Below are 21,579 nucleotides of genomic sequence, written 5' to 3' on the forward strand. Positions count from 1 at the left end.
TGCACACTGCGAGGCTCTTGTAATTAGCTGCTGTTTCACTCTTTTCGCTGCACCATATTATTAGGTCTATATTGACTTGTTCCAAATGCAGAGGAAAGCCCGCAAGGACCAAAACTTACCTGAACCAAATGCTATGGAAATCTTCAAGGACTGTCACACCAGCAAGAAGAAGGGCATGACTACACTAGTCAAAGCCGCTGTTGTAAGTCCTTAATCTCATGCCTTTTAACTACTACTTACTCTGACTTGTGCCTTGAACTGCATGGTTTGCAGCCAATGTCTATTACTCTTTTCAATTTTATACACAATTGTCTTAGCGTATCATTGCACCTTACAAGGTTTAAAAGAGAGGAGTGATGTTCCTTTGATCTTGACATGTAATCTAGTTCCGTGCTCGACTTGCCCACACAATGTTACAATTGCCTGTTTGTCTGTTCTCAGTTGTTTTGTGATATGAATGATGCCATACTATACTTATCGTATTATAAACTTCGTCTCTTTATCCTTAGCCCTCAATACAATGTGAAGAAATAGACAATACATTAGCGATGGTACATGGTCATATGTTTGGAACCTGGTTTTATTATGTACTTTGCAATAAAATACAACTATTATTTTACATGGGTTCACCAGAATAAGTTCTGTACATAGACCAAAGCTATTTTGCTTGGTTTTGCTGCCTCCTTAATATCTTCCGTTCTGGTACTACTAATGTAAAACCACAACTTTTCAGCGAGCTATGGAAAAAATGGTGGAACCGCCACCTTCTGAAGGTGGCGAGGCAACTATAACCGCAATGTCAGCTCTTGCTGTAGTGGGTCAGTACATGTCCACTAACAGTGCCAAAAGCACGTTCCTACATAATACTGGCTTGGTTGTTAAGGCAATCTCGTCCAAACCGCCTCATGATCAAGATATGCAAGCTCAAAACAATGTTGTATCTACGCTCCAGACACAAGTCCATTCCCTAACAAAGACCCTTTGTGAAACAAGGAGAGACATTGTTCGATGTTGTCAAGATATGCATGGTTTTGAAACTAGACTATCAGACATTTGCTATGTTGTTCAGGATCCTAGGAGAACTGAAGGCGAACGTTATGGTGCTCCATCGGACAATACAACATGAAAACATAACAGTCAGGTCAAATGAACTGAGTTTCTGAACTTCTAGTGGTGCATTTATCTGCTAGACTGTTAACTTTTATGCCAACCTTCCTTTTGTTTTATAGTTGTAATTTGTTTTGGTGCGATACAAAATTTGTTCTTAACGTGCATCCACCGGCTGAAGAAAACAGCAAGCCATTTTTGTATTGTGTAGGGTGTTCCCTACATTTGCACTGGTGGCGAACTTTGATGCCCACTGCTATGTCTTGAGCTTGCGTTGGTTTTCCCTGAAGAGGAAGGGATGATGGAGCATAGTAGCGTAAGTATTTCCCTCGGTTTTTGAGAACCAAGGTATCAATCCAGTAGGAGGCCACGCTCAAGTCCCTCGTACCTGCACAAAGCGATAGCTACTCGCAACCAACGCGATTAGGGGTTGTCAATCCCTTCACGGTCACTTACGAGAGTGAGATCTAATATATATAATATTTTTGGAATTTTTGGTATAAAGATGCAAAGTAAAAGGTAAAGGCAAAGTAAAAATCAAAGCAAGATTAAAGTGATAAAGATTGATATGATGAGAATAGACCCGGGGGCCATAGGTTTCACTAGTGGCTTCTCTCAAGAGCATAAGTATTCTACGGTGGGTGAACAAATTACTGTTGAGCAATTGACAAAATTGAGCATAGTTATGAGAATATCTAGGCATGATCATGTATATAGGCATCACGTCCATGACAAGTAGACCGAAACGATTCTGCATCTACTACTATTACTCCACTCATCGACCGCTATCCAGCATGCATCTAGAGTATTAAGTTAAAAACAGAGTAACACCTTAAGCAAGATGACATGATGTAGAGAGATAAATTCATGCAATATGAAATAAACCCCATCTTGTTATCCTCGATGGCAACGATGCAATATGTGCCTTGCTGCCCCTTCTGTCACTGGGAAAGGACACCGCAAGATCGAACCCAAAGCTGAGCACTTCTCCCATGGCAAGAACTACCAATCTAGTTGGCCAAACCAAACGGATAATTCGAAGAGACTTGCAAAGATAACCAATCATACATAAAAGAATTCAGAGAAGATTCAAATATTATTCATAGATAGACTTGATCATAAACCCACAATTCATCGGTCTCAACAAACACACCGCAAAAAGAAGATTACATCGAATAGATCTCCACAAGAGAGGGGGAGCACCTTGTATTGAGATTCAAAGAGAGAGAAGAAGCCATCTAGCTAGTAACTATAGACCCGAAGGTCTGAGAGAAACTACTCACACTTCATCGGAGAGGCTATGATGATGTAGAAGCCCTCCGTGATGACGGCCCTCTTCCGACGGAGCTCCGGAACAGGCCCCAAGATGGGTACAGAAAGTTGCGGCGGTGGAATTAGGTTTTTGGCTCCTGTTCTGATCGTTTGGGGGTACGTGTGTATATATATGAGGAAGAAGTACACCGGAGGAGCATCGAGGGGCCCATGAGGCAGGGGGCATGCCCTAGGGGGGGGGGCGCCCCCCACCCTCGTGACCACCTCTTTTGTTCCTTGGAGCAGGGTCCAAGTCTCCTGGATCACGTTCGGTGAGAAAATCACGTTCCCGAAGATTTTATTCCGTTTGGACTCCATTTGATATTCCGTTTCTTCAGAACACTGAAATAGGCAAAAAACAGCAATTCTGGGCTGGGCCTCCGGCTAATAGGTTAGTCCCAAAAATAATATAGAAGTGGAAAATAAAGCTCAATATAGTCCAAAATAGTAGATAATATAGCATGGAGGAATCAAAAATTATAGATACGTTGGAGACGTATCAGGCATCCCCAAGCTTAATTCCTGCTCGTCCTCGAGTAGGTAAATGATAAAAAGAGAATTTTTGATGCGGAGTGCTACTTGGCATAATTTCAATGCAAATCTTCTTAATTGTGGTATGAATATTCAGATTCGAAAGATTCAAGACAAAAGTTTATATTGACATAAAAATAATAATACTTCAAGCATACTAACAAAGCAATTATGTCTTCTCAAAATAACATGGCCAAAGAAAGTTATCCCTACAAAATCATATAGTCTGGATATGCTCTATCTTCCCACACAAAGTATTTAAATCATGCACAACCTCGATGACAAGCCAAGCAATTGTTTCATTCTCTAAATTTTTCAAAACTTTTTCAATCTTCACGCAATACATGAGCGTGAGCCATGGATATAGCACTATAGGTGGAATAGAATGGTGGTTGTGGAGAAGACAAAAATGAGAAGATAGTCTCACATCAACTAGGCGTATCAACGGGCTATGAAGATGCCCATCAATAGATATCAATGTGAGTGAGTAGGGATTGCCATGCAACGGATGCACTAGAGCTATAAGTATATGAAATCTCAAAAAGAAACTAAGTGGGTGTGCATCCAACTTGCTTGCTCATGAAGACCTAGGGCAATTTGAGGAAGCCCATCATTGGAATATACAAGCCAAGTTCTATAATGAAAAATTCCCACTAGTATATGAAAGTGATAACATGAGAGACTCTCTACTATGAAGATCATGGTGCTACTTTGAAGTACAAGTGTGGTAAAAGGATAGTAACATTGTCCCTTCTCTCTTTTTCTCTCATTTTTTATTTGTTTTTTATTTGGGCCTTTTCTCTTTTTTTATGGCCTCTTTTTATTTTGGGCTTCTTTGGCCTCTTTTATTTATTTTTCGTCCCGAGTCTCATCCCGACTTATGGGGGAATCATAGTCTCCATCATTCTTTCCTCACTTGGGACAATTATCGAATAATGATGATCATCACACTTTTATTTTTCTTATAACTCAACAATTACAACTCGATACTTAGAACAAAATATGACTCTATATGAATGCATCCGGCGGTGTACCGGGATATGAAATATGACAATGATGGAGTGTGTCATGATGAACTAGATGGTGGAAATTTGCATGACAATATATCTCGGAATGGCTATGGAAATGCCATAATAGGTAGGTATGGTGGCTGTTTTGAGGAAGGTATATGGTAGGTGTATGATACCGGTGAAAGGTGCGCGGTATTAGAGAGGCTAGCAAAGGTGGAAGGGTGAGAGTGTGTATAATCCATGGACTCGACATTAGTCATAAGGAACTCATATACTTATTGCAAAAATCTAGAAGTTACCAAAGTAAAGTATTACGCGCATGCTCCTAGGGGGATAGATTGGTAGGAAAAGACCATCGCTCGTCCCTGACCTCCACTCATAAGGAAGACAATCAATAAATAAATCATGCTCCGACTTCATCATATAACGATTCACCATACGTTCATGCTACGGGAATCACAAACTTGAACACAAGTATTCTTTAAATTAACAACTACTCAACTAGCATGACTTTAATATTATCACCTCCATATCTCAAAACAATTATCATGCTTCAATCTTTTCTTAGCATTCAACACACTCAAAAGAAAGTTTCACAAATCTTGAATACCAAGCATATTATTATTAAGAAAATTACCATGCTATTAAGATAATCTCAAAATAATTTAAGTGAAGCATGAGAGATCAATAGTTTCTTTAAAACAAATCCAGCACCGTGCTCTAAAAGATCTAAGTGAAGCACATAGAGCAAAATTATAACACTCAAAGATATAAGTGAAGCACATAGAGTATTCTATCAAATTTTAATTCATGTATGGCTCTCTCAAAAGGTGTGTACAGAAAGGATGATTGTGGCATACTAATACACAAAGACACAATTAATACAAGATGCTCCAAGCAAAACACATATCATGTTGGTGAATAAAAATATAGTTCCAAGTAAATTACCGATGGAAGTGGACAAAAGAGGGGATGCCTTCCGGGGCATCCCCAAGATTTGACTTCTTGGAGTCCTTGGATTATCATGGGGGTGCCATGGGCATCCCCAAGCTTAGGCTCTTGCCACTCCTTGTTCCATGATCCATCAAAAGAATTCACCCAAAACTTGAAAACTTCACAACACAAAACTCAAAATAGAAAACTCGTGAGCTCCGTTAGCGAAAGAAAACAAAAGACCACTTCAAGGTACTGTAATGAACTCATTATTTATTTATATTGGTGTTAAACCTACTTTATTCCAACTTCTCTATGGATTATAAACTATTTTACTAACCATAGATTCATCAAAATAAGCAAACAACACACAAAAAACAGAATCTGTCAAAAACAGAAAAGTCTGTAGTAATCTGTAGCTAGCGCAATATCTAGAACCCCAAAATTCTAAAATAAATTTCTGGACGTGAGGAATTTGTCTATTAATCATCTTAAAAATAATTAACTAAATAGCACTCTTAAAATAAAAATGACAGATGTTCTCGTGAGCGCTAAAGTTTCTGTTTTTTACAGCAAGTTCAACAAGACTTTCCCCAAGTCTTCCCAACGGTTCTACTTGGCACAAACAGTAATTAAACACAAAAAATACAACAAAAAAGAGGCTAAATAATTTATTTATTACTAAAAAGGAGCAAAAAGCAAGGAATAAAAATAAAATTGGGTTGCCTCCCAACAAGCGCTATCATTTAACGCCCCTAGCTAGGCATAAAAGCGAGGATAGATCTAGGTATTGCCATCTTTGGTAGGCAATCCATAAGTGGCTCTCATGATAGTTTCATATGGTAATTTTATTTTCTTTCTTGGAAAGTGTTCCATGCCCTTTTTAATGGAAATTGAAATCTAATATTCCCTTCCTTCATATCAATAATCGCACCAACCGTTCTAAGGAAAGGTCTACCAAGAATAATAGGGCAAGAAGGATTGCAATCTATATCAAGAACAATGAAATGTACGGGCACATAATTCCTATTTGCAACAATAAGATCATCATTAATCATTCCCATAGGTTTCTTAATAGTGGAATCCGCAAGATGCAAGTTTAGAGAGCAATCATCAAAATTACAGAAATCTAGTAAATCACACAAAGTCTTGGGAATAGTAGAGACACTAGCACCCAAATCACACAAAGCATAAAACTCATGATCTTTAATTTTAATTTTAATAGTTGGTTCCAAGCTTGGAAAAACCGGTAGGCGTAAGCGAGGCGGTTGGCCTTCGCCTAGTGCCTAGGCGGTGCTTAAGCATCCTAGGCGGTGCTTAAGCATCCTAGGCGGTAATTTAGTTTTTACTATCACGGTGAATTTTTGATATTATATGTGTGTCAATATTAATTTAGGTCACATTAATAATTTAAATACTAGCTACCACCATTTTAATATGGCATGTTTGGCATAACAATGTAATATGGCAAGATTTCTCGCTCGACTAGACAATTTCTTGCTTGCCCCTGCCTAGACTTTCGCTTATGCCCTAGGCGAGGCGTTTGGCCATGGCCTAGCGCCTAAGCGTGCCTAAGCGCCTCCTAGGCACCGCCTTTTCCAACAGAGGTTGGTTCCCACTCATCGTAGAGTTTTCTGGGGATAGAAACTTTCAACTCAAGTTTTTCTTCATAAGATTGCATCAAGGCATCAACAATATGTTCGGTGAAGGCTTTATTTTGACTATAAGCATGTGGAGAATTTTAGCACGGATTGCAATAAGGAAATACAATCAATTAAAGAGCAACTTTCATAATTAAATTCCTTGAAATCCAATATAGTGGGTTTAGCAACATCTAGATTTTTATCTCTTTCAATCCCACTTTCATCAATTTCATCATTAAGATCTAAATACTCCGAATTTTTAGAACGCCTTCTAGGTAAAGGAAGATCATATTCAGTTTCATCAAGATTAATATTGCAAAACAAAGATTTAATAGGGGTCACATCAATAACTTTTAGATCTTCATCTTGATTTTCATAGGAATTGGAGGAACACGCTTTAATAAAGGCATCTTTGGAAGCACGCATCCTAGCGGTTCTTTCCTTGCACTCATCAATGGAAATTCTCATGGCCTTGAGAGACTCATTGATATCATGTTTAGGAGGAATAGATCTAAGCTTTAAAGAATCAACCTCAAGAGAAATTCTATCAACGTTTCTAGCCAAATCATCAACTTTAAGCAATTTCTCTTCAAGCAAAGCATTAAAATTCTTTTGTGAATTCATAAAATCTTTAAAACTATTCTCAAATTCAGAGGGCATCTTATTATAATTTCCGTAAGAGTTGTTGTAGGAATTCCCATAATTATTAGAAGGATTACTAGGATATGGCCTATGATTAAAATTCCCTCTATAAGCGTTGTTACCAAAATTATTCCCACCAACAAAATTCACATCCATAGATTCATTATTATTCTCAATCAAAGTAGACAAAGGCATATCATTAGGATCAGAAGAAACACTCTTAGTAGAAAATAATTTCATAAGTTCATCCATCTTTCCACTCAACACATTAATTTCTTCTATCGCGTGCACTTTTTTATTAGAAGATCATTCAGTATGCCATTGAGAATAATTAACCATAATATTATCTAGGAGTTTAGTAGCATCTCCTAAAGTGATTTCCATAAAAGTGCCTCCCGCGGCCGAATCTAAAAGATTTCTAGAAGCAAAATTCAATCCGGCATAAATTTGTTGTATAATCATCCACAAATTCAAACCATGAGTAGGGGAATTACGTATCATTAATTTCATTCTCTCCCAAGCTTGTGAAACATGTTCATGATCAAGTTGTTTAAAGTTCATAAAATCGTTTCTAAGAGAGATGATCTTAGCGGGAGGAAAATAATTAGAGATAAAAGCATCTTTGCACTTGTTTCATGAATCAATACTATTCTTAGGCAAAGACGAAAACCAAGCTTTAGCACAATCTCTAAGCGAAAAAGGAAATAGCTTCAATTTAACGACATCATTATCGACATCTTTTTTATTTTGCATATCACATAAATCAACGAACCTATTCAGATGAGTAGCGGCATCTTCACTAGGAAGGCCGGCGAATTGATCTTTCATAACAAGATTCAACAAAGCAATATTAATTTCACAAGATCAGCATCGGTAAGAGGAGCAATTGGAGTGCTAAGGAAATCATTATTATCGGTATTGGTAAAGTCACACAATTTGGTATTATCTTGAGCCATCGCGACAAACAAGCAATCTAACACACGGGAAAACAAAAAGCAAGCGGGCAAAAGAGGCAAATTGAGAGGGAGGATAGAGAGAGAGGGCGAATAAAACGGCAAGGGTGAAGTGGGGGGAGAGGAAAATGAGAGGCAAATGGCAAATAATGTAATGCGGGAGATAGAGATTGTGATGGGTACTTGGTATGTTGACATTTTGCGTAGACTCCCCGGCAACGGCGCCGGAAATCCTTCTTGCTACGTCTTGAGCTTGCGTTGGTTTTCCCCGAAGAGGAAGGGATGATGCAGCAGAGTAGCGTAAGTATTTCCCTCAGTTTTTGAGAACCAAGGTATCAATCCAGTAGGAGGCCACGCTCAAGTCTCTCGTACCTGCACAAAGAGATAGCTACTCGCAACCAACGCGATTAGGGGTTGTCAATCCCTTCACGGTCACTTACGAGAGTGAGATCTGATAGATATAATATTTTTGGTATTTTTCGTATAAAGATGCAAAGTAAAAAGTAAAGGCAAAGTAAAAAGCAAAGCAAGATTAAAGTCATAGATATTGATATGATGAGAATAGACCCGGGGGCCATAGGTTTCACTAGTGGCTTCTCTCAAGAGAATAAGTATTCTACGGTGGGTGAACAAATTACTGTTGAGCAATTGACAGAATTGAGCATAGTTATGAGAATATCTAGGCATGATCATGTATATAGGCATCACGTCCGTGACAAGTAGACCGAAATGATTCTGCATCTACTACTATTACTCCACTCATCGACCGCTATCCAGAGTATTAAGTTAAAACAGAGTAACACCTTAAGCAAGATGACATGATGTAGAGAGATAAATTCATGCAATATAAAATAAACCCCATCTTCTTATCCTCGATGGCAACGATGCAATACGTGCCTTGCTGCCCCTTCTGTCACTGGGAAAGGACACCGCAAGATCGAACCCAAAGCTAAGCACTTCTCCCATGGCAAGAACTACCAATCTAGTTGGCCCAACCAAACGGATAATTCGAAGAGACTTGCAAAGATAACCAATCATACATAACAGAATTCAGAGAAGATTCAAATATTATTCATAGATAGACTTGATGATAAACCCACAATTCATCGGTCTCAACAAACACACCGCAAAAAGAAGATTACATCGAATGGATCTCCACAAGAGAGGGGGAGAACTTTGTATTGAGATTCAAAGAGAGAGAAGAAGCCATCTAGCTACTAACTATGGACCCGAAGGTCTTAGGTAAACTGCTCACACTTCATCGGAGAGGCTATGATGATGTAGAAGCCCCCCGTGATGACGGCCCTCTTCCAGCGGAGCTCCGGAATAGGCCCCAAAATGGGATCTCGTGGATACAAAAAGTTGCGGCGGTGGAATTAGGTTTTTGGCTCCTGTTCTGATCGTTTGGGGGTACGTGTGTATATATAGGAGGAAGAAGTACGCCGGAGGAGCATCGAGGGGCCCACGAGGCAGGGGGCACGCCCCCCACCCTCGTGACCGCCTCTTTTGTTCCTTGGAGCAGGGTCCAAGTCTCCTGGATCACGTTCGGTGAGAAAATCACGTTCCCGAAGATTTTATTCCGCTTGGACTCCGTTTGATATTCCGTTTCTTTGAAACACTAAAATAGGCAAAAAACATCAATTCTGGGCTGGGCCTCCAGTTAATAGGTTAGTCCCAAAAATAATATAAAAGTGGAAAACAAAGCCCAATATAGTCCAAAACAGTAGATAATATAACATGGAGCAATAAAAAATTATAGATACGTTGGAGACGTATCACTCACCGGCTGTAGTTAACATGGGCCTCCTACGAGCCTGTGGGATCGAAAGTATGTCTAGAGGGGGGGTGATTAGACTACTTGACCAAATAAAAACTTAACCTTTTCCCAATTTTAGTTCTTGGCAGATTTTAGCTATTTTAGGAAGAGTAAGCAATCATCACACAATTCAAGAAAGCATGCAAAGAGTATATTGGCAGCGGAAAGTAAAGCATGCAACTTGCAAGAATATAAAGGGAAGGGTTTGGAGAATTCAAACGCTATTGGAGACACGGATGTTTTTCCCGTGGTTCGGATAGGTGGTGCTATCCTACATCCATGTTGACGGAGACTTCAACCCACGAAGGGTAACGGTTGCGCGAGTCCACACAGGGCTCCACCCAAGGGCAACGGTTGTGCGAGTCCACGAAGGACCCCACCCACGAAGGGTCCACGAAGAAGCAACCACCCACAAAGGGTCCACGGAGAAGCAACCTTGTCTATCCCACCATGGCCATCGCCCATGAAGGACTTGCCTCACTAGCGGTAGATCTTCACGAAGTAGGCGATCTCCTTGCCCTTACAAACTCCTTGGTTCAACTCCACAATCTTGTCGGAGGCTCCCAAGTGACACCTAGCCAATCTAGGAGACACCACTCTCCAAGAAGTAACAAATGGTGTGTAGGTAATGAACTCCTTGCTCTTGTGCTTCAAATGATAGTATCCCCAACACTCAACTCTCTCTCATAGGATTTGGATTTGGTCGAAAGAAGATTTGAGTGGAAAGCAACTTGGGAAGGCTAGAGATCAAGATTCATATGATAGGAATGGAATGTCTTGGTCTCAACACATGAGTAGGTGGTTCTCCCTCAGAACAAATGAGTTGGAATGATGTGTGTGTTCTGATGGCTCTCTCACTGAATGAGAAAGAGGTGGAGGGGTATATATAGCCTCCACACAAAATCCAACCGTTACACAGTTTTCCAATCTCGGTGGGACCGAATCATAAAACTCGGTCTGACCAAAATAGTAAACCTAGTGACCGTTAGGAATTTCGGTGGGACTGACATGCAACTCGGTAGGACCGATTCGGTTAGGGTTTGGGCATAACGTAATCTCGGTGAGACCGATTACACAAACTCGGTGAGACCGAATTTGGTAATTAGCTAACCAGAGAGTTGGTCAGGCAAACTCGGTGGGACCGATTTGCTCTTTCGGTGGGACCGAGTGGAACTCGGTGAGACCGAAAAGTTACAAAGGGGAAACACTGAGTTTGCATTGCAATCTCGGTGGGACCGATTCGCTCTTTCGGTGGGACCGAAAAGTTACAAAAGGGAAACAGAGAGTTTGCAACCCCATCTCGGTGGGACCGAGAACCTTATTGGTAGAACCGAATTTGCTAGGGTTTGGCAGTGGCTAATGACAAGTGAAACTCGGTGGCGCCGGATAGGAAGAATCGGTAGGACCAAGTTTGGCTTAGAGTTTAGGTCATATGTGGATATGGGAAAGTAGTTGAGGGTTTTGGAGCATATCATTAAGCACATGAAGCAAGAGGCTCATTAAGCAACACCTCATCCCTCCTTAATAGTATTGGCTTTTCCTATGGACTCAATGTGATCTTGGATCACTAAAATATAAAATGAAGAGTCTTGAGCTTTTGAGCTTCAGCCAATCTATTTTCCTTAGCATTTTGAGGGTTCCACTTTCATATCCATGCCATGCCAATCATTGAGCTTTCCTGAAATAATCATCTTGGAATAGCATTAGCTCAATGAGCTATATGTTGTTATGAATTACCAAAACCACCTAGGGATAGTTGCACTTTCAATCTCCCCCTTTTTGGTAATTGATGACAACATATAGATCAAAACTTCGACAAATGATAATAAGCATGAAATATATCGTCGCTTTGAGAAGTATGTGATAAGTAAGAGCTCCCCCTAAATTTGTGCATATTCAAAATTTGCTTTGGACTGCAAATGCACAAAGAGTTAGAGTCATGGGTTACTCTTCCATGTCACATACATCTTGGTGGAGCGCTCAAAATGATAAGAATGAAATACATGCACTCATCACCAAGAATAGTGAATGATCACAAAAGATAGATAGAATGATAATATTTAAGCAAGCATTAAGCAAACATTAAGTGTAGCTTATGATCAAACACATGATCATCGATGTCTCACAAACATAAGGACGTAGTATCAAGCACTCAAAAGCAGAAAATGTTTGAAAAACCACCAAATAAAACAAGAGAGAAAAGCAACACTCTCTCTCTTGAAGCCTATGATCTATACATCTTCTCCCCCTTTGGCAACAAGTTACCAAAAAGTTCCTAGAAAATGCATAGTGCTAAGTCGTCGCTCAGTCTTGATCTTCAGGTGGTGGTGGAGTCCGGATCACTCCAAGGACGAAGGCCTCTGTAGATGTTGAAGTAGTCGCTGGAGTTGGAGCTGACGTAGATGCTGGAGCTGAGGCTGTAGCTGGTGCTGAGGTGGTGGCTCTGGTGTCAGCAACTGGTAGTGCAGACGACCTCGGACCTCGTGGCACCCTCGCAAACGCATGAGTTGTGGTCCTGCCTCTCCTCTCATTCATGTCCTCCTAGAGCTGCTCCACTGCAGACTGAACTTCTGTTACCTTGACATCCAAGTCATAGAACTTCTGTTCCATGATCCTCTCTAGGCTCTACAGATTTTTAGTGAGGTTGGCCAGACTTTGCTCAATTCTCAGCGTGGATGCAATCAAGTAACTGAGCTGCTCTTGTTTGGTCTTCAAGAAGTACTCAGATGCCTCCTCTTGAGTAGGCATCCTGGCAGCTTTCTCCTTCTTCGCCTTCTCCTTCTTTGCATATGCTTGTGCAGACGATGGCTCATTCTCTGTCATCACAACTTCATTGTCCTCGAAATCTGGACGGATGGGCAGGTGTTCCTTATCCAACAAATATATGCCCGTGCCCATCTTGGAGTTGATGAGCTCCTGAATCTGAGGGGCATATCCACAGCTCCTCTTCTGATCTGCAGCTGTCCTCTTAACTGTTTCCACAATGAGACTCATGACCATACACACAACGGGCCTTCTACATGGTGTAGAAACAATGGGCCTTATACGGGCCATACACACAATGGGCCTTCTATGGGCCGTATCATCAATGGGCATTCTACGAGCCGTATGATCGGTTGGCCAAACATGGGCCAATAATAGACCACATTATGGTTGTAAATGGGCTAGAGTTGAAATCGTTCATGGATCGACCATAACGGGCCGTCGTTAATCGGCCGTATTTTGATGACGCTACGAAAATGACCCAACGTATTAACGTGCCTCAAACGGGCCGACTGTAACCACGGGCTGAATTTGGCCCACAAGCAGAAAATGACAGTAACGGGCCATAAGTAAACGAATGTGGAAATGAGCCCAAGAATAAATGGGCCCCGAGAAAGCTGAAAGATAACATGGGATGGAAACGGCTCAACGAAATAATGGGCCATTAATGGGCATAAAGTGATACACTATTCAATACGGGCCAGTTTCACCACGTGCCATTAATGGGTATAAAGTGATACACTGTTCATTATGGGCAAATTTTACCACGGGCCATTAATGGGCCGAGAGTAATAAGGGCCTCATATGGGCCGAAAGATGTCATGGGCCATACATGGGCCGGAAGTTAAAACGGGCTGGAATTATATTGGACGGCCCAAATGACGCTACTGGGCCTAATTCGGATAGGCCGTAAACGGGCCCTGGGTTAGCGGGCTGTAAATGTGCTATATGCGAACATGCCGTTAACAGGCTTGCCGTGGGCTGGCCCGCCACCTTTTGACCAAGTCAAACGGGCCGGCCTTTTCACAAGAATAGGCCTCTGTTGGGCCGTGCCACGTGTCGACGTATCATAGGCGCTTTGGGTCCAATGAGTGGATGACATCTGTCTCAACGGTGAGCCGACACGTGTTTCCTCCAGCCAATGATGATTTTACACGTGGAAAATCCCCATTGGTCGGGGCTGTTAACGGGTTATCGGATCCAAAACCGGACCCGATAGCTTAAAGGCGTTCCATTACGGTGGATGCCACGTGTCGGTCACCCTTGACGAAAGCACTTCTGTGACGCGCGATTTATCGTCATGGAAGTGGACACTTCCATGATGATAATTTTGGTAATGTCATGGAACACTTCTATGACAGCACATGTATGACTATCTTGATTCTGTCATAAATTTGTCATCGGTGTACATGCATGACAGAAAACGTGACCTAATGTGACAAACACGTATCATCATGGAAGTGTATTTTTTTGTAGTGGATCTAATAGAGATAGGTATAAAAGATAAGTAAAAGGCAAAACCAAATAAATATAAATATATTGCAGCAAGGTATTTTTGGGTTTTTGGTTTTATAGATATGAAAATATATGTTTAGAAATAGACCCGGGGGTCATAGGATTCACTAGAGGCTTCTCTCTTGAAGAAAGTATACGATGGGTGAACAGATTACTGTTGAGCAATTGGTAGAAAAGCGCATAGTTATGACGATATCAAATGCAATGATCATGAATATAGGCATCACGTCTCTGATACATCTCCATCATATCTACTTTTCCTAACGCTTTTCCACTTGTTTTGGACTCTAATTTGCATGATTTGAATGAAACTAACTCGGGCTGACGCTGTTTTCAGCAGACCTACCATGGTGTTGTTTTTTTTGTGCAGAAATAGAAGTTCTCAGATTGGAACAAAACTTTGCAAGGATTTTTTTATATAATAAAAGAGAATTGCTCGAGCCAATAACCACCGGAGGGGGCCCCTGGGTGAAGACAACCCACTAGGGCGCGCCCCCTCCTGGCGCGCCTAGGTGGGTTGTCCCCGCCTAGTGGCCCACAGACCCTGAGTCCAACTCCATAAATACCTATTTTTCCAGAAAAAATGAGCGATAAAGAATTATCGCGTTTCACGAGACAGAGCCACCGCCGCCTCCTGTTCTTCATTGGGAGGCCAGATCTGGAGTCTGTTTGGGGCTCCGGAGAGGGGGATCTTCGATCTTTGAAATCACCAACCCTTCTCCATCGCCAATTCCATGATTCTCCCCACTGGGAGTGAGTAATTCCTTCGTTGGCTCGCTGGTCTGTGAGGAGTTGGATGAGATTCATCATGTAATCGAGTTAGTTTTGTTAGGGCTTGATCCCTAGTATCCACTATGTTCTGAGATTGATGTTGATATGACTTTGCCATACTTAGTGCTTTTCACTTTGGACCCGGGTGCCATGATTTCATATCTGAACCATTTATGTTATCACCATTATATCTATGTTCTAGATCCTATCTTGCAAGTTATATTCACCTATTACGTGTTATGATCCATAAACCCCAGAGTGACAGTAGTCGGGATACTTTCCATGATGACCGTAGTTTTAGGAGTTCATGTATTCACTATGTGTTAATGCTTTGTTTCGGTTCTCTATTAAAAGAAGGCCTTAATATCCCTTAGTTTCCAATTGAACCCACTGCCACGGGAGGGTAGGACAAAAGATGTCACGCAAGTTCTTTCCATAAGCACATATGACTATTTACGGAATACATGCCTACATTATGTTTATGAACTGGAGCTAGTGCTGTATCACCCTAGGTTATGACTATTATATGATGAATATCATCCAACGAATTCACCGATCCCATGCCTACGAATTTCTCTTATATTGTTTTTGCTAAGTCACTACTGCTATCATTACTGTTACACTTACTACAAAATCACTGCTATCACTGTTACTGTTATTATTGCTATTGCTACTGCTATCAAAACTATCAAACTACTTTGCTACTGATCACCATGCTGCACATAATTAATCTCCAAGTGTGGTTGAATTGACAACTCAGCAGCTAATACTTGCAAATATTCTTTGGCTCCCCTTGTATCGAATTAATAAATTTGGGTTGAATACTCTACCCTCGAAAACTATTGCGATCCCCTATACTTGTTCGTTATCAAGACATTTTTCTGGCGCCGTTGCCGGTGAGCATTGCTATATTTGTTGAGTGACTTGGGATTATTATCAAATTACCACCATGAAGAATCTGAAGGTTACCAAGACTAAGAGATATTTCCCTCTAAGACGAGGGGGGGGGGTAAGGAACTGCCATCTAGCTTCGCACTTGATTCGCCTTCTATTTTGAGTAAACTTGCAACACCACAACATGCTATTAATTCTCATATGTCGCAAGTTATTGATGATGTGACTTCTGTGGATAATTTCTTACGATGATGCTAGTACCTTGTTTGATGATAATGTGCCACTAGGTGATTTTCTTGATGAACAAATTGCTAGAGCTAAAGAGAATGAAATTACTAAAATGGATGAAATACTTGAAACTGAAAATCTTGAAACACCTATTAGACCTAGTCCTCCTAGATATTAATTTCCTAAGATACCGGAAGGTCATGCTATGGATGAGGAGACAACTAGAGACTTTCTTACTTGCAATGATAGAGATGATCTTAAGAAATTATTATGCAAACTGAAAGAAATTTTTTTGAATGCTAGAATGAAATGTGATCCTAAGTTTGCTACTTCACCTATCTTTGTTGATGCCAAGGATTATGAATTCTCTGTCGACCTAGAGTTAATCACTTTGGTTGAATCTGATCCTTTCCATGGTTATAAAACTGAAACTATTGTGGCACACTGATACATCTCCAACATATCTATAATTTATGAAGTATTCATGCTATTTTATTATCATTCTTTGATGTTTTACAATAATTTTGTAGCAACTTCACATCATTTTTGGTACTAACCTATTGACCCAGTGCCCAGTGCCAGTTGCTGTTTTTGCTTGTTTTTTACATCGTAGGAAATCAATATCAAATGGAGTCCAAACACCGTGAATCTTTTTGTAGATTTTTTTATGGACTAGAAGACCACCAATGGGCCAGAGCAGCACCTGGGAGGGTGCCCCAAGGGGGGCACAACCCACCAGGGCGCGCCTGGGGGCCCAGGCACGCCCAGGTGGGTTGTGCCCACCTCAGTGGCCTCCTGCACCCCCTCTTTACCCTATAAATTCCGAAATATTCCAAAAACCCTCGGGGTTAACCTAGATCAGATGTTCTACCGCCGCAAGGCACTGTAGCCACCAAAAACCAATCTAGGCCCTTTCCGGCACCCTGCCGGAGGGGGGAATCATCTCCGATGGCCATCTTCATCATCCCGGTGGCCATCACGATGATGAGAGAGTAGTTCACCCTCTGGGCTGAAGGTTTGTACTAGTAGCTATGTGTTTAATCTCTCTCTCTCTCTCTCTCTCTCGTGTTCTTGAGATGTCACAATCTTGATGTATCGCGGGCTTTGTTAATATAGTCGGATCATATGGTGTTTTCCACTTTCTATCTTGTTGTGATGAATTGTGTTTTTCCCTTTGAGATTTCGTTGTTATCGGACTGAATACTTCTATGGACTTGAGAACACTTGATATATGTCTTGTAATTGAATGCTCGTGCTGAAAATGGGGTATCATATTGATTCACTTGATATATGTTTTGGCACTCAACTCGCGGATTCCCGAGGTGACATTGGGGTAATCTATGCATAGGGGTTGATGCATTTCGTGTCTTTGTTTCTCCAGTAGAAATCTTGGGGCACTCTTTGAAGTTCTTTGTGTTGGATTGAATATTATGAATTTGAATTTGCTTTGGTGTTATTTTAGTACGAACTCTTGGTTAGATTGATCAGAAAGAATAGCTTCATGTTATTTTAGTACGAACTCTAGGATAGATTGATCGGAAAGAATAGCTTTGAGGTGGTTTCGTACCCTACAAACAATTCCTTCTTATGTTCCTTGCTATATAGGAACTTTGGAGTGATTCTTCGTTGCACGTTGAGGGACGGTTATATGATCCAATTATATTAGCACTGTTGAGAGATTGCACTAGCAAAAGTATGTACCCTAGGCCTCATTTCCAAGCATTGCAATACCTTTTTTATGCCTGTTTATTATTTGCTACCTTGCTTTTTTATTTAATCAGATTATAAAAATATATTTCTACCATCAATATTAGACTGTTATCACCATTCCTTCGCCGAACTAGTGCACCTATACAATTTTCCATTGTATTGGGTGTGTTGGGGACACAAGAGATTTATTGTATTTGGTAGCAGGGTTGTTTGAGAGAGACCATCTTCATCCTACACCTCCCACGGATTGATAAACCTTAGATCATCCACTTGAGGGAAAATTGTTACTGTCCTACAAAACTCTGCGCTTGGAGGCCCAACACGAGTCTAGAAGAATAAAGTTGTGTAGTAGACATCAAGCTCTTTTCTGCCGCCGTTGCCAGGGAGGTGAGTGCATGAAGGTATATCTTTAGATCTTGCAATTGAATCTTTTAGTTTCTTGTTTTATCACTACTTTTGTTTATAAAAGAAAACTACGAAATAAATGGAGTTGAGGTTGCATCATATTATTCATCTTTATAATGTATTTCGTGAAAATGATGGAAAGGAAAATTGTGCTCAATTGATAGAAGAAGAATTCAATAGAATGTTTGGTATAAATGATGTGCATGATTGCAATGTTGTTAGTATGAATTCTTTGAATATCCATGATGCTAATGATATGCAAAGCCATAAGCTTGGGGATGCTATATTTGATGAAGATGATATTTTTAGTCCCCCAAGATTTGATGTGCAAATTTGTTATAATGATTGCATGCCTCCAATTTATGATGATTATAATGATGAAAGTGTATTTGGAGAGGTCATGACTTTATTTAGTGATGAATCCACTATTTTGGAAGAGGTTTCTATTGATTGTGACAACAAAGTTGCTATCTATGTTGATTATGTTGATGACATATATATTATAGAGAATAATTGTAAGCATGAAACTTGTCATCATGATTCTTATTTCCAATCCCATGATAGTTATTTTGTTGTGTTTGCTCCCACTACTATACATGAGAATAATTTTGCGTATGTGGAGAGTAATAAAATTTCTATGCTTATGTATCATGAAAAGAATGCTTTATGTGATAGATATTTTGTTGAATTCATTCGGAGATGCTACTGAAAATTATTATGATAGAGGAACATATTCTTGTAGGTATTGAAATAATATCAAGTTTCCTCTCTATGTGTTGAAAATCTTGAAGTTTTGCTTGTTTTGCCTTCCTATGCTAGTTGATTCTTGTTCCCATAAATTGTTTGCTCACAAAATCCCTATGCATAGGAAGTGTGTTAGGCTTAAATGTGCTTGCCATGTGATTCATTATGATCTTGTTATGTTTCAATTCTTATATTTTATGGGAGCATCATTGAAATCATCATGCCTAGCTAAAAGGCATTAAAGAAGAGCGCTTGTTGGGAGACAAACCAACACTTTTACCTACTGTTTTTGTGTGTTTACATGATTATTCTACTTTAGTAATCATGTTTATTGTTTTTGTTTCAATAAAGTGACAAGTAAGACCTTTGGGATGGCTTATGGTGATAGTTGATTTGATCTTGCTGAAACACATAAACTTTTGTGCTCAGGAAAACAATTCTCGTATTTAACAGAAGCGTGATAAATACCGAATCTTTTTGCAGAAGACTAGTAGACAAATTTCCCAGGTTTTCCTAATTTTTCAGAATTTTTAGAGTAACATAAGTATGGTTGGAGTACAGATTACTACAGACTGTTCTGTTTTTGACAGATTCTATTTTCAATGCATAGTTTGCTTGTTTCCTAGTTTCTATGGCTTATATTGCTCAATATAAATTGTGGAAATGATATTCTACAATAAGCATTGTGTGATAACAATTATGAATCTTGTCTTTGACAGTACCAAAAGTGAAATGGTTTACTCTTTATCATACTAACCTATCTCACAAAGTTCCGTTAAGTTTTATGTGATTGAAGTTCTAAAGTTTTGGGTGAGATGTCAATATGAGGAGAATAAAGAGTGACAAGACTCTAAGATTGGGGATTATCAAAGCACCCCAAGGTAATATTCAAGGAAGATCCAAGCAACTAAGCTTGGGGATGCCCCGGAAGTTATCCCCTCTTTAGTCTCCAACATTATCGGTAACCTCACTTGGAGATATGTTTTCATTCGTCACATGATATGTGTTTTGCTTGGAGAATCATTTTATTTTGTTAGGATTTGATTTCTGTTATTTAGAATATATTTTTTTCATCTTTTATTTCAATAAAAATGGCAATGATAGCCTTTACTATGCTTATTTTGCAAGTCTACATGTTGCTGTTTCAAAACAGAAAGTTTATTGATGTTTCAAAAATTCCCTTGAAAATTCAGAATATGATAAAATGTTGAAACTTTCTGCAAAATAATCTATGATAAATTTTGTACAGTGTGTAATTTTTTCATATTTTTTGGAATTTAACAAGTATTGGTACTCTTGCATTCTTTACAGACTGTACTGGTTTGGCAGATTGTTGTTATGTTTGCATATGTTTGCTTGTTTAATGATTCTATTTGAGGATAGGAGTATTAAATATGCAGAGGCATTTAGTATACAATGTTGAATAATAATTTTAGTGATTTTCTACAGTATATAATGATAAGGTTTTTGCATTGGTTTATACTGAGTTCTTGTTGAGTTTTGTCTGGATGGAGCTTTTGAGATTTATGAAAACCGTGATATGAGAAGAATTAAGGAGACAAAAAAGCTCAAGCTTGGGGATTCCCAAGGCATCCCAAGATAATAATTCAAGAAGTCTCAAGCATCTAAGCTTGGGGATGCCGTGGTAGGCATCCCACCTTTCCTCATCAATAATTATTGGTTAGTATCAGTTGAGCCTAAGTTTTTGCTTCTCCACATGATGTGTGATATTCTTAGAATGTCATTTTATTTCGTTTTTTCTTGCTGTTTTAATAAAATTCTTAGATATTAAGTTTTTAAATAAAATAGAGTCCTCAAATAGTTTCCAGGGAGGCTAAGTAAGCGGCATTCACATCCCGTCAACGAAGCTCTTTTCTATGGAATTGCTCTTGTACTTCACTTATATCCTATGAGTAAATTGTTGAATAAATTGAATGTCATGAAGTTGAAATCATATCATGCCTAGTGGTATCTTCACATTGGGCTTAGAAAGTGAAACCTTTTGAGGCTTGACAATCACAATATTGCTTTATTTTTACAGAAAGACTGTAAGGGAACCCCATACAGTATAATTGGTGCAACAAACCCAAATTGCAAGTACCATGCCTTGAACCTGGGTGGGTGGGAAGGTATCAACCCCTTCCCACCACTAGGCTATGCCTTAGTCTGCAATCACAATATTGTTCATACAAGCAATTCATGAATAATTAGTATAAGGAAGAGAACTTTCACATGCAAATACACTATCTTGGAAATCTTTTGTGATTGTGAGCCCCCATCAAAATATTATATGCCAAAATTGTTGACGTTGGACAAGGAAGACAACGTAATGGTTTATGTTTGTTCATATTCACATAGAAGTTATATTGTCATATATCCTTCAACATGTGGTGCTTGCCCCCCATCCTTGCTAGCCAAAAATTCCGCACCAAGTAGTGATACTACTTGTGCATCCAAAAACCCTTAAACCCAAATCTTATCTTCAAGAGTCCACCATACCTACCTAAGGATTGAGCAAGATCCTTCAAGTAAGTTGTCATAGGTTCAATAAGGCAATATAAATTGCTTCTAAAAGTGCGAGATCATTTAGTGTAAAAGGAAAT

Source organism: Triticum urartu, chromosome 3 (genome assembly GCF_003073215.2).
Source record: "Triticum urartu cultivar G1812 chromosome 3, Tu2.1, whole genome shotgun sequence".
In the NCBI taxonomy this organism is placed as follows: domain Eukaryota; kingdom Viridiplantae; phylum Streptophyta; class Magnoliopsida; order Poales; family Poaceae; genus Triticum; species Triticum urartu.